Raw genomic sequence first — 12,159 nt, forward strand, 5'->3', positions numbered from 1 at the left:
AGCTGGCGCGTATGAGGGTCAAACAAACCCAAGATGGGTTTAAGTCCACACAGGATACTGAAACAGATCCTCGCCGACTTAGCATGCTCCTCAAACAAGAGTGCAGTATCCAACCGCATGCCAAGATTTTTTACCACGATTTTGGGCATGGCCACCAGTTGATACCCCACCGGTGGGAATCTCTGCCAAGCAGGAGGATCTCGTTTTGGATGAATTAAGCTGAAGACAGTTAGTCTCCATCTAGCAAGCTATGGCTACCTGATACTCCTGAAATTTAATCACGTCCTGGCTGGAGTCTTTGACACAAGAAAAAAATCATTGCATATCGTCCGCGTATGATACCAACTGTATATTGCGAGTGTTGGCCAACAAGGCCAGCGAACGGACGTAGATATTAAATACGGTCGGACTCAATGCCGACCCCTGCAGGACTCCACAGCAAACAGGGTGCGTCAGGGAATGGAATGGAGGAGCAATGACCTGGAACGACCTATCACGTAGAAAGGAGGTGAGCCAATCGAGGGTACTGCCTGTGACACTGATGTCACGCAGCCGATGGATCAAGATACCATGTGAGACCTTATCAAAGGCCGCGCTAAGATTGAGCAGAATAAGCACAGTCAAGTTGCCCTCGTCCATGGAGGCTCTAAGTGGTTCCATTACAGCTAATAGAGCTGACACTGCATAGGACGGAAACGGTTCTGGGAGGGGTCCAGTATGTAATGAGACTCCAAGTACTGCGCCCAAATGCCATTCACATACGATTCTGTGATATTGGACAAAAATGGCAAGAGCGAAATTGGATGATAATTCTCTGGCCTGGAGGCATCCAGAGAAGGTTTCTTCAAAGAGAGGGATGACTTTCGCATGATTCCAGGTCTGAGGAACTTCAGAATTGGACAGACAGATTAATGAGATCCAGACAGCCAGGTAGAAGGCAGTCCTGATGTTTGACAACAAGATCAGGCTTAATGGGATCATGATTTAATCTTCGTAATCAAAGCCTTAAGGCCGTCAAAAGTCAGAGAAGGGAGGATGTGCAGAGAGCTAGCCCACGTTCCTGCAGACTCAGTCCCTAGCATCGCAGTGGCTTCACATTCCCCGTGGAAGCTATCATAAACGCCTGCTACTTTATTAATAAAGTAGGTGGCCAGCACCTCACATTGGTCATTCGAAGTGATAGAACTGTCACTAGTCACTGGAGATTTCATCATATCCTTTAGTATGGAAAAGATCGTTTTGGAGGGATTGTTGCTCGTTTTGATCTTATCGGCAAAAAAAGCGGCATGGGTGTTCCGAATCAATTTGTGGTAAGTTTTCCTAGTAGCTATATACTCAGATTTGGCGATGGGACAGTAGGAGCGTCACCAACGACGCTCACATTTTTTTACTGTTTTTCCTGGCCTTAACAAGAGACTCATCAAACCACTCCTGGGACTGGCCTTTCTTAAAGTGAGTCCATTTGCCTGGAATGCACCTATCTAATGCCTGATTAATCCAGTTTTCAAAGTCAGCACTGGCCATCTCAACGTCCAGGGAGGGAGTAGGTTGAGACATGATAAGCATATTATGGAAGGTGGGGTGATCCATTTTCTGCCAGGGACGTTTGTATACAGCTTCAAGCCGACGCGGAGTTTTAGAGGCGGTATGAGGCAATGAGAAAGCTATTAAGTAATGGTTAGTCCAGACCATCGGAGCCACATTATGATATGTCTCTTTGCACACTTTTGTTGCAGTTGGAGATTTATTAAGAGAGGAGTAAAACTAGAGGTCTGTATATAGTTTGTTGTGCAAGGATTAAATATATCAGCGGTATGTTGACTTGTGCAGCCTGAAACATGGTAACGCTACAGTGATATTGAGCCTATGAGCATTTCTAAAAGCTCCTTTCAACAGTGATAAAGAGCGGTGATCTGTTGGTTTGTATCTCTCTATTAGAATTTGGGAATTATTTAGAGTGGATGAGAACTGGTGATCCACTTATTGTCTGATAGATGAGGATCAGCTATACCAGAAGTCTGTCAACATGTGCAGCCCAGAGTACGCTATTACAAGAGACCAATTGAACCTATGTATGTTTCTAGAAGCTTCATTTGAGAGTGATCTGTGAGATGAGATTTGTCAGAATGCACTTTTTGTTGTTGTAACTGGAGAGTTGTTTAAGAGCGGAGTGAAACTAGGTGATCTACACATCGCTAGTTTAGTAAGGACTCAACACACCAGCTGGCTATTGATCTATGCAGCCTGGGACATGCTAATGTTACAGTGATATGTAATTTATGAGTGTTTTTAAAAGTTTATCCTGGCCCATATTGCTTTCTACCATGGAATGAAGGTTTTTTAGAAGCAGTTTTTTCTGAGAAGCAGTAATAAACTAATAAATATTAGATCATTTTAAATATATTGGTAATACAATTAGGATTATATTTGCCTAGTAATGCTTTAGGAATCTGGCAAACTTTTATCTTATTACGCAACCTTTTCCTGTGGAATACACTCCTGATGATGTTGCGCATGAATATGGGCTTCAATATAAAATAGATGGATTAGCTATAGCCATTTATGGTACTGTATTATATAAGTGATAACTTGGTCTGCTCACCTTAATGCTTCTTAATAGACTACAATTCACTTTATAGTAAATATACTTTGTTTTTCTTATTTGGTTTGTATCTGCCTACTTGCCGAGTTAGGAGAGATAAAAGGGTGTGATCCGTGTTCGGAATGAATGGGTAACAGCGTATAGAGAAGAACACTTGTATGTCAGTTACTGATTGATTTGGGTGAGCATACTATTCAGATCGCGCTACTGCAGGAATCCTATTCAACTACCCAAGAAGCAGTTAAATACAGCGGCGCTGGTCTGGGCAAATCTTCGCCACTGATTTCTCCTCATATGCTCATGGAACATTGCTCTGGGTTAAGCCAGGGATCCCGTTCATGCCAGATGAGGTGGTCACAGACCCAGGGGGTAGATATGTCCTTGTAACTGTGAGGCTGGATGGCCAACATGTCCTGCTGAGAAGCATATAAATGCGTTCAGCACTGATCAAGTGGCATTCTTGCATTCACTTTCCGGGGTTCTATCGTGCTGGAACAGAGTCCTGTGGCTGCTATGGGGCGATTTTAATTTTAATGTCTCCTCAAATGCTCAGGCTCTTAATAGCTTGCTACGTACCTGGAGCCTAAATTACATGTGGCACAGTCGCAATGAGACTGCCAAAGTGTATTCCTTTTCTCTGCACCCTCTACTTGCACGCAAGAATTAACAGACTGATAGGTACACTGGGACTTCCCCTTGTCACCCACATCGACTATCTGGGCCGTACCCAGTATGATCATAATCCCCCAGATCTACAGTTCGCCTGAGATGCAGTCACCCGTCCAATGCCCACATGGCACATTCAGCCTCTAGCACTTCAGGACCTGCCTTTTAGTTCCTTTGTTGCCACAGATATTGAGGGATTTTTTAAAATCTAAATGCAGACTCCACTGCCGTAAGATCCACTGAGTGGGATGCGTTTAAGGTGAGATTGTGGGGACACTGCCTGGGGCTGCGCTGGAACATATGCCAGCAACTAGATACTGACATTTTGCACACTGAACGCAATTTCTTGGTCTTAGAAGGTACAGCTCTAGTTGACACGACTGGCCACCTTAAATTGGAGTAAGCACAGTACAAGAGTGCGGCTCTCTTAGATCGCTTAAGATGTCATAACTACGCCGCCCATTCAGCTAAACCACATGCTAGGCTGATAGAGCTGGCTCACTCCTAGCATTGCTGTTAATACAAGATCGGCCCAACTGTCCTATAGTGGCACTGCGCTCTGCTGCTGGTCCATTACTTTACACCCAGTTTCTAAGTCCATAGTGAATTAACATGTCACTATACCTCCCTCTACCAATCGGTCACCATGGCTACCCCAGAGGATATCGCCTCTTTTCTGACTGTTGTGCCCCTCCTCTGCATTACGCAGGACCAGAAGGCAGAATTAGATGATCCCCCATCACGCCTTTTGAAATATGGGAGGCACTATGAGCATTGACGACAGGCGGGACCCAGGTCCTGACAGCTTGCCTGCGGAATCCTATAAGGCCTATACTTCACTATTGATACCCCACTTGCAGTCACTAAATGCAAGGGCTTCAGAAATCTCCTGCTCCCAGTCTCACTCTGAGGCGCCCACCTCCCTGCCGAAGCCGGGCAAAGATGCTGAGGTCCTGGGATGGTACAGGCCAATGGCACTGCTGAATACGGACTATAAAATTCTGGCAAAAATCCTGGCCGATCTACTGGCACCATTAGTCGCAAATTTAGCACACCTGGATCAAAATAGGTTTGTTCTGGCCTACATAACTTCAGTTAACCTGCGACAGATTTTTTTAATTCTGGACTACGCCCCAATTACCATGCTTCGTGTAGGCTGCTTGGACATGGATTTGGAAATGGCCTTTGATTCTTTAGAATGGCCCTTATTGCTCACAGTTCTGCCCCATTTTCGTTTCAGAAGTTGATGCCTGAGACTCAACCGTTTATTATACATGCTGCCATCGGCCAGAGTGAAGACCAGCTCCCTTATTTGCCATCCCATCCCCATAGGCAGAGTCATGTGCAAGGGGTTTCCACTCTCTCCACTGTTCTTTTCTATGGCTGTGGAACCTCTGGCAGCTCATCTTTGTGTGCGGGGTGGTGAGTTGGGAATACCCCTCGGGAATGGCAATCACTCGGTCTCCCTCTATGCTGATGACATGCTTACCTACCGGGGGACATTTCTTCAATTCCTGATGTGATTACATACACCCTCCGTCAATTTGCTGATCTCTCTGATGCACTGACCTGCTATTTGCACTTTGGGGGACATTGATTTCTGTTTGTTGCTCAATCGGGACAACACCACGGGTGTTGTCCCGATTGTGTGGAGGGAGAAAAGGCAACTTCCGGACTCAGGAGGTTAGCGCTCTAGGTTTCTCGCTCCTCCCTCCATTTAACCGGATGCCCTGGCATACGCGCAGTGGACGCGCGCAGGCAAGGCAGAAGCTTTGTTGTTTTGCTTGACTACTCCTGATTATATTAGACCCTGTGTTTAAATACAAAAACTTTTAATCTTTTCATCTGTCGCTATTTTAAATGTGATTTATGCACTGACCTGCTATTTGCACTTTGGGGGACATTGATTTCTGTTTGTTGCTCAGTTGCCCCTCCCCGGTCCACCACGGGTGTTGTCCCGATTGTGTGGAGGGAGGAAAGGCAACTTCCGGACTCTGGAGGTTAGCGCTCTAGTTTTCGCGCTCCTCCACCCATTTAACCGGATGCAGTGGCATACGCGCAGCAGACGCGCCATCGGCGTGCCAAAGGCAAGCCAGTCTCCGCCCGTCCGCGCCTGGACGGGTCCAGGGGCCACAACCCCTGTCTGTTCTGGGGTCGAACTCATCTCCTATAGCCCTCACTTCCTCCACTCGCTCTGCACAGTTGCCACGGAAACCTGCTGGCACTCTATGAATGTTCTGAATGGAGATGCGCAATGCCTTCATTGTGATTTTGCTTTTTCGCCCCTCATTAAAGTGTCAGAATGCCTTGATACCCCTCTCTTTTTAAAAATGTTCTTACTTAACTGTAGCTCCGTCTCCAAACATTCCACGGAACTTGCTATGTTGTTGGAAGATCTAAAACCCGACGTCCTCTTATTAACTGAGACATGGCTCCATAACGTGTCAGACCCCACTCTTGTGCAAACCATTCCTCCTGATTATGCTATAAATCGGATTGACCGGAAGACTGGTAGAGGAGGGGGTATAGCCATTATCTTCAAAAACACCTTTTTTGTCATATAACCGCAGATCCTTTATTAGACTGCGAGAGTTTGGCCTTCTCCCTAGAGATCTCTCCTACTAGCACTTTCTCTGGCATCCTACTTTATCGCCCTCCAGGTAATGCTAGACAATTTCTCAATGCACTACCCACTGTAGTGGCGGACCTAGCCTTGGGACCAGCTAATTTTACTAAACTAGATGACCTTAATCTACACCTACATAATTCATCTGATAAAATGGCTATGGAGCTGATTGAGAATCTGTCAGCACTCCAGCTTATGGAGAAAGTGGCGAAACCTACTCATTCCAAAGGTCATCTTCTGGACCCAGTCTTTAGTAATTGCGGTGAACTTACTATCGGACTCCCCATCCCCCTTCCTTGGACGGATCATTTCCTGATCCCGTTAATGTGGGAAATCCCCGGACCCGCTCGCTCCCCCAATATAATTCCGGTGTGTGAGCGAAACTGGTCTAAACTCCCAATTGATCAGTGGAAGTCGGTCCTGGAAATTAATAGACCATCCCGTGAGGTTAATTCTAACCTGGGGAAAGCTAATGAGAGATTTAACTCCTGAATCCAAGGCTCCTTGGATATAGTACTTCCTAAGAAACCTGCTTATATAACCAATAGGCCGAAAACTGCGCCATGGTTTACTCATAATTTGAGGGAACTTAAACAGTGCTGCAGACGGCTTGAAAGGAAATGGAGGTTGTACTACTCGATCTGAGTAAAATGGAATATAGGGAATCTATTAGATGCAACAAATCCGAAATTAAAGCCACTCAAGCCACTTTTTATGAACAGAAAATTGAATTAGCTGCTAATTCCCCTAAAGAATTTTTTAAAATTGCTAGAACCCTCACTAAACTGCCTCGGAAACCTCCCAGGTTGCACGATGCTTTGGCACACGGCAACATTTTGGCAGCATTTTTCCAAAAGAAAATTCAAACTATTTATCAGGCATTTTCGCCCTCTCAATCCACCAGCTCCATGATTGTCCCTGCTGAGTCGACTGTAGGGCCTCATACCCTTTTAGCACAATTTCCTCTCCTGGACTCTGCCTTGCTGGGTCTAATTATGGCATCCATAACCTCGGGCTCTCCCCCTGACCCTGCTCCCCCCCCAGGCTCTCACTTTAGTAGCTGATACCATTTGCCCTATAATTATGGACCTGGTGAATTCCTCTATTTCCTCAGGTTCAGTTCCATTAGCGTGGAAATGTGTGATTGTCAAAGCCCTTCTAAAAACACCTAACCTGGATCAGGACAATCTTGCCAATTATCGCCCTATTTCCCTCCTGCCATGGGTGAGTAAGATTCTAGAGAGGCATTTAAAAAATACTATGGTAGCCTTTCTGGAAACTAATAATTTACTACACCCCTCCCAGATCGGGTTTCGTCCCTAAATGGGTACGGAGACTGCCCTCCTCGCGGTGACAGAGGAAACAAGATGGATCTAGTATCAAGGGGGCACTGCGGCTATTATCCTTCTTGACCTCAGCGCCGCATTCGATACTGTTAATCATACTACCCTGCTCCTCAGACTCAAGAATTTGGGAGTGTCCGGTATGGCAGTAGAGTGGCTGCAATCCTTTCTCAGTGACCGCTCTTTTAGGGTCTTTGAGGGAGATGTAGTTTCCGACCAGTTTCCCCTCAATTGCGGAGTTCCTCAGGGCTCTACCCTGAGCCCCACGCTATTTAATATATATTTGAGACCCCTGGCAGCGATCGCCCATCCATTTGGCATAAAAATCGTCTCCTATTCAGATGATACCCAGCTCGTGGTGGCACTTAACCACCCCAAAGGGTCATCTAGCACTCTAGGCTGCTGCCTAGAGGAGGTTGCCAAGTGGACGGAACGCTTGTGCCTTAAACTTAATGGGGATAAGACCAAGCTTATGCTCTTGGGCAACTCCCCTGTCTTCAATCCGGCTTCTCTCTAACCAGATTGCCTAGGCCCGGACCCGGCCCCTAAAGATCAAATCAAGAGCCTGGGCAGCTGGATTGATCATTCCCTTACGTTTAGTCACCAGGCAGCAAAACTCTCTGCAACCTGCTTCGGGCTACTAAGGATGCTGCATAAGGTTCTTCCTCTTCTCCCTTTCCACGCTAGAAGGATCATGGTAAAAGCCCTGATCCTTTCTCACCTGGATTATGGAAATGCATTATATGTGGGAGCCCCGCAGTATACCATCAATAAGCTCCAAGTTATTCAGAATTGTGCTGCCCGTAGACTTCTTCAGATTCCCTGTTGGCACTCCGCCAAACAAGCATTAAAGAGCTTGCACTGGCTGCCAATCAGGGAAAGGATCCAGTTTAAAGCTATGTGCTTGGTCCATAAAGCCTTCTGGAAGAATGGCCCTCCCATTCTTCAGTCTCTGATTACCCCCTATCATCCAAAGAGAGATCTTCGGTCATCTGTATCTTTTCTTGCCCTTCAACCCAGAATAAGGAGGGCCAGATGTGGTGGTCGAGCCTTCTCATATAATGGTGCCACTGGTTCGAATGCCCTTCCGCTTCAACAACGGAAAGAATCCAATCTTCTATCTTTTCGCAGGCTACTAAAAACTTGGCTGTTTTAGCTTTCTTCTTTGTCTACTGTTCTTTGCCTGTTTGTCCGCAGCGCTGGGAGGCCTACGGGTAGCCATCACGCTCTATAAATGTCATTCCATTCCATTCTGGTCTGAGAGTCAATTAGTCTAAATCCTACCTTTTTCCACTATCACACACATCAAACCCGGGCATCAACCTGCATGAAACCCCCTTACCTGGCAGCCCAATACATTCAGATATCTGGGAATCCAAATCTATCATTCACCTGCAGATTTATTTGACAGTAACTTGGTATATGCTGTTACTTCACTGTGCGCCCAGATGGCCTGGAAGACCTTACCCCTGTCAGTGGCGGGTAGAGTGGCTCTGCTCAAGATAGTTGTACTTCCCTGCCTCCTGTATTATTTTGTTAATCCACCCTGGTACATTTGTACCTCCTTTTATGCTTATTCAGAGGTGAGATTAGGAACATCATAAGGAACACCTCCAGGTATCGTGAGGCACTCGATAAGCTTTACCAGCCCACAAACCGCAGGGGATTAACAGTCCCCAACTTTGAGCACTATGACTTGGTGTCCCAACTTCAGTGGGTGGAGAGGTGGCTTGCCACTTTGCAGTTAACGGATACTGCCATACTGCTGAAGCCCTGGAGCCTGGCCAGTACCTTCTAGCTGTTCCACCCCTGCACCCGGCCGCTGTTGCCCAAACCCACGCTTTTGTTATTTGTGCATCGCTGCTTTAGGAGTAGCCTCTATCTCATGAGGCAGACCATCCCTTATGCGCTAGCTTTAGTGGCCTTATGCACACCCACGGATAGCACTTTACCACCATGGTGGAATTATCCGCTTTGACTGAGGCAGGAGTCTTATGAGTTACTTGTGAATGAGGATGGCCTCCTTTCCCGGACAATTTCTCTTGCACACCTCCCTAATAGGGATACTGGGGCAAAGATGAGGAGATATGACCTGTGAACCTCCTATGCACTTAACTATATAATACCTTCATATTCTAGGTCAAGGTAGGCACTAGGTGCGCTGGCTTGCTGGGTGTTCACGCTCGCATACGGCACCAACACTCATATCCCTTCATGGGCGGTGGGAGGAGAACCTCAATCGCCCCTGTACGGGCAAGGATTGGTCCACCTTGTTAGATTGTCCTGTTCACATACCCCACAATGCCCGATTTCGTTTGATTCAGTTATATATTGTACACAGGGCCTACCTCACTCCTGCTAACATAGCTATTTTCACTGCACAGATGCCGCCTGCCCCCGTGGTGAGATGGTAAATACGGATATTATACATATGCTTTGGGCTTGCCTTCTCTTACAGGGCTATTGGTGAGGAGTAATGAGTCGCCTAATAAATTGTACTGATAGAGTCCTCTACAGCACATGGGAGGTTATGCTTGCTAGAACTGTATTGTAGGAGCAAAAAGCACAAAGTCAAGTCCCGATTTATTGACTTGGGTTTATTATTAGCTAAACGAGTCATCACTAGCAGATGGAAATCAGCCGGTCCTCCACACCTCACAGCCTGGATTCAGTCATTCACTAGCTGGGCACAGACTGACAACATTGCCTTTTGTAGGGAAGCAGCCTTCGGAATTCACAGGCACCAAATAGCCAGCAGCTGGGATGCTATTATGGCTGATTTACACACTGATATACCTGATGCTTCCCCCATCACCAGATGCCCAGCTACCCTGTGATGGAGAGCAAGGAGGTCATAGCCTCCAGTGACATGCCCGCTACAACGGTCATATGCCCCCACCTGGCATCACCTCCAACGATTGGGCTTATGGTGACGGACATGAGGAATCAATTTAACAACCAGATGAGCAGTGTCGATTGATGGGGGATGGGTTGTGAAGTCGGGGCTAGCATACCAGTTAATATTTCTCTTGTCATGTGTCCTAGCTCTCCCTGGTTGGGCTCCTCAACTGTTTATATCTGATATTGCAAAATATTGCCTCCTGTGAAAAATGCATGCCCTCACTTACTGGACTCTCTCGTTTGTATTGCTACACCCATTTTAATGGACTGTATGTACACCTTCTGCTTCTTTCTTCTCAACTGATTCTACAGGTACTATGTGGGACACTTTAGGTCCACGCACTACGTAGCTACTAACACAGCCTGTTAGTTAGAATATTGTTCTTGCCAACGCATGATGTATTATTGTCAATTAGTATTGTTACTGTATAATGTGTTCTTGTCATTCCTGTAATTAAAAAAAGTAAAAAAGCAATAAACAGATTCAACCAAAAAAAATGGAGACAAACCTTAATACTGTATAGAGAGCTTTGAGAGAAGTACTTTCAATACTTTTCGGGTAAGCCATTCGAGGTGTAAAAGTGTATTCCTTTTTCTAGGATTTTTGTGATGTTTATTTGTTCTACTGATTGCGTGCATTTTGTATATCTTTACTTGTTCCATCCAAAACATTGGTAATATTCCCTCATCAAATTGGGGCTGTTGCTCTGTTACAGATCTTGATTTTCAGAATTATTTATAGGAGCTGTGCTGGGTGAAAGGATTTTGGCTGGGCGAAAAAATGTGCAAGGGACACACCTAAATACAATATGAATCATGTTGAACATAACCAGTTTCAGCATTCCTGAAGAAAAACTACTGTCAAGGCATGAGCTAGAATAACCCAAGACAAACAAACGGTATCTAGAAAGAAGTCGCTGATATAGATGTTTGAATAAATTTAGCAACGGATATCACTTTGATGGTTATAAATTTGTCTTTTATGATTGATACAATCGAAATAAAGACTTATGACTGACTGACTGACTGGTTATAAATTTAGATCACGATTTTAAATCAATTAGTTGGATGTTGGTCAAGATCAGTTGAAAGTCTGCAGCTGGTAGATGTAAAAAAGACAGGCATAACATTTAACCACAAGGGCCTAATAAGCAAAACCGATTAAGGAATTGGGATTGGTTAGAAATGTGAGGATTGCATGTATGCAAAGGACCGTTACCGAATGAACATAGAATTTAAATGCCCAGATAATATTCACATGTGGTGAACGAAATGTGTGGCTGTCTCATTTTAATCATCAAGGAAAATAAAGAAGTTTTGGAACTCATGGGATGTGGAACCGGACTTTTGTTGAATGGACTAACTTTTCAGTTCACTATCATTTGTGAGAATTGATTCAAATTGATCTTGTGGTCGCTAGCACCTTTGGAGCAGCAAGTGCTTTGGTGTGGTGCACACAGCAAGATCATACTGATTATTAATATCTTGGGACTAGGGGGGAGGTGCGATGACTTGAGAGGCTCGCTGCTGTGATCCGTTGAATGACCATTTAGCTTAAAAGCAAAGCGAACAAAACTTCATTTCTCTTAACAGTGTTATTTATGCATGCAGTAAGGCAGGGTGAAGATTTATGCTCCAAGTGGGAGAATTCAGTTTAACATTTTAAGAATGCTACATTCAAACTAGCCACTCGATGTGTATCAGTCACGAGCCCTTGCAAAACAAAGCCAAACAAGTTTACATCTACAGAAATATTAACATACAACACTTTTAGAGTTCAGTTCATCCACATTAAAAACACCAAAATATAACAACTCACTGTATGTTTTCAGTAGGTTTATTCTCACATCTTCCTGCCAACTGGCAACTCCGGATCCAAAATAAAACATATTTTACATTCAAAGGGGGTAGAACTTTCTCAGCCCTACGACCGACACCCTGGAACTTATTGCCTGACCAGCTGAGACACTCCTGTAACATCTCTTCTTTTACAAAGCATTAAAGCACACCTACTTTTAACA

At 45.2% G+C, this 12,159-nt stretch overlaps 1 protein-coding gene across 2 annotated transcripts in view; it reads right to left on the reverse strand.

Annotated features, from left to right (window-relative positions):
- Positions 1–12,159, reverse strand: part of SGK3 (serum/glucocorticoid regulated kinase family member 3) — a 498,190-nt gene that overhangs the window by 194,867 nt on the left and 291,164 nt on the right. The gene's annotated exons all lie outside the window — the stretch shown is intronic.

The sequence above is a fragment of the Triturus cristatus genome, chromosome 5_1, assembly GCF_964204655.1.
Source record: "Triturus cristatus chromosome 5_1, aTriCri1.1, whole genome shotgun sequence".
NCBI classification, from domain to species: domain Eukaryota; kingdom Metazoa; phylum Chordata; class Amphibia; order Caudata; family Salamandridae; genus Triturus; species Triturus cristatus.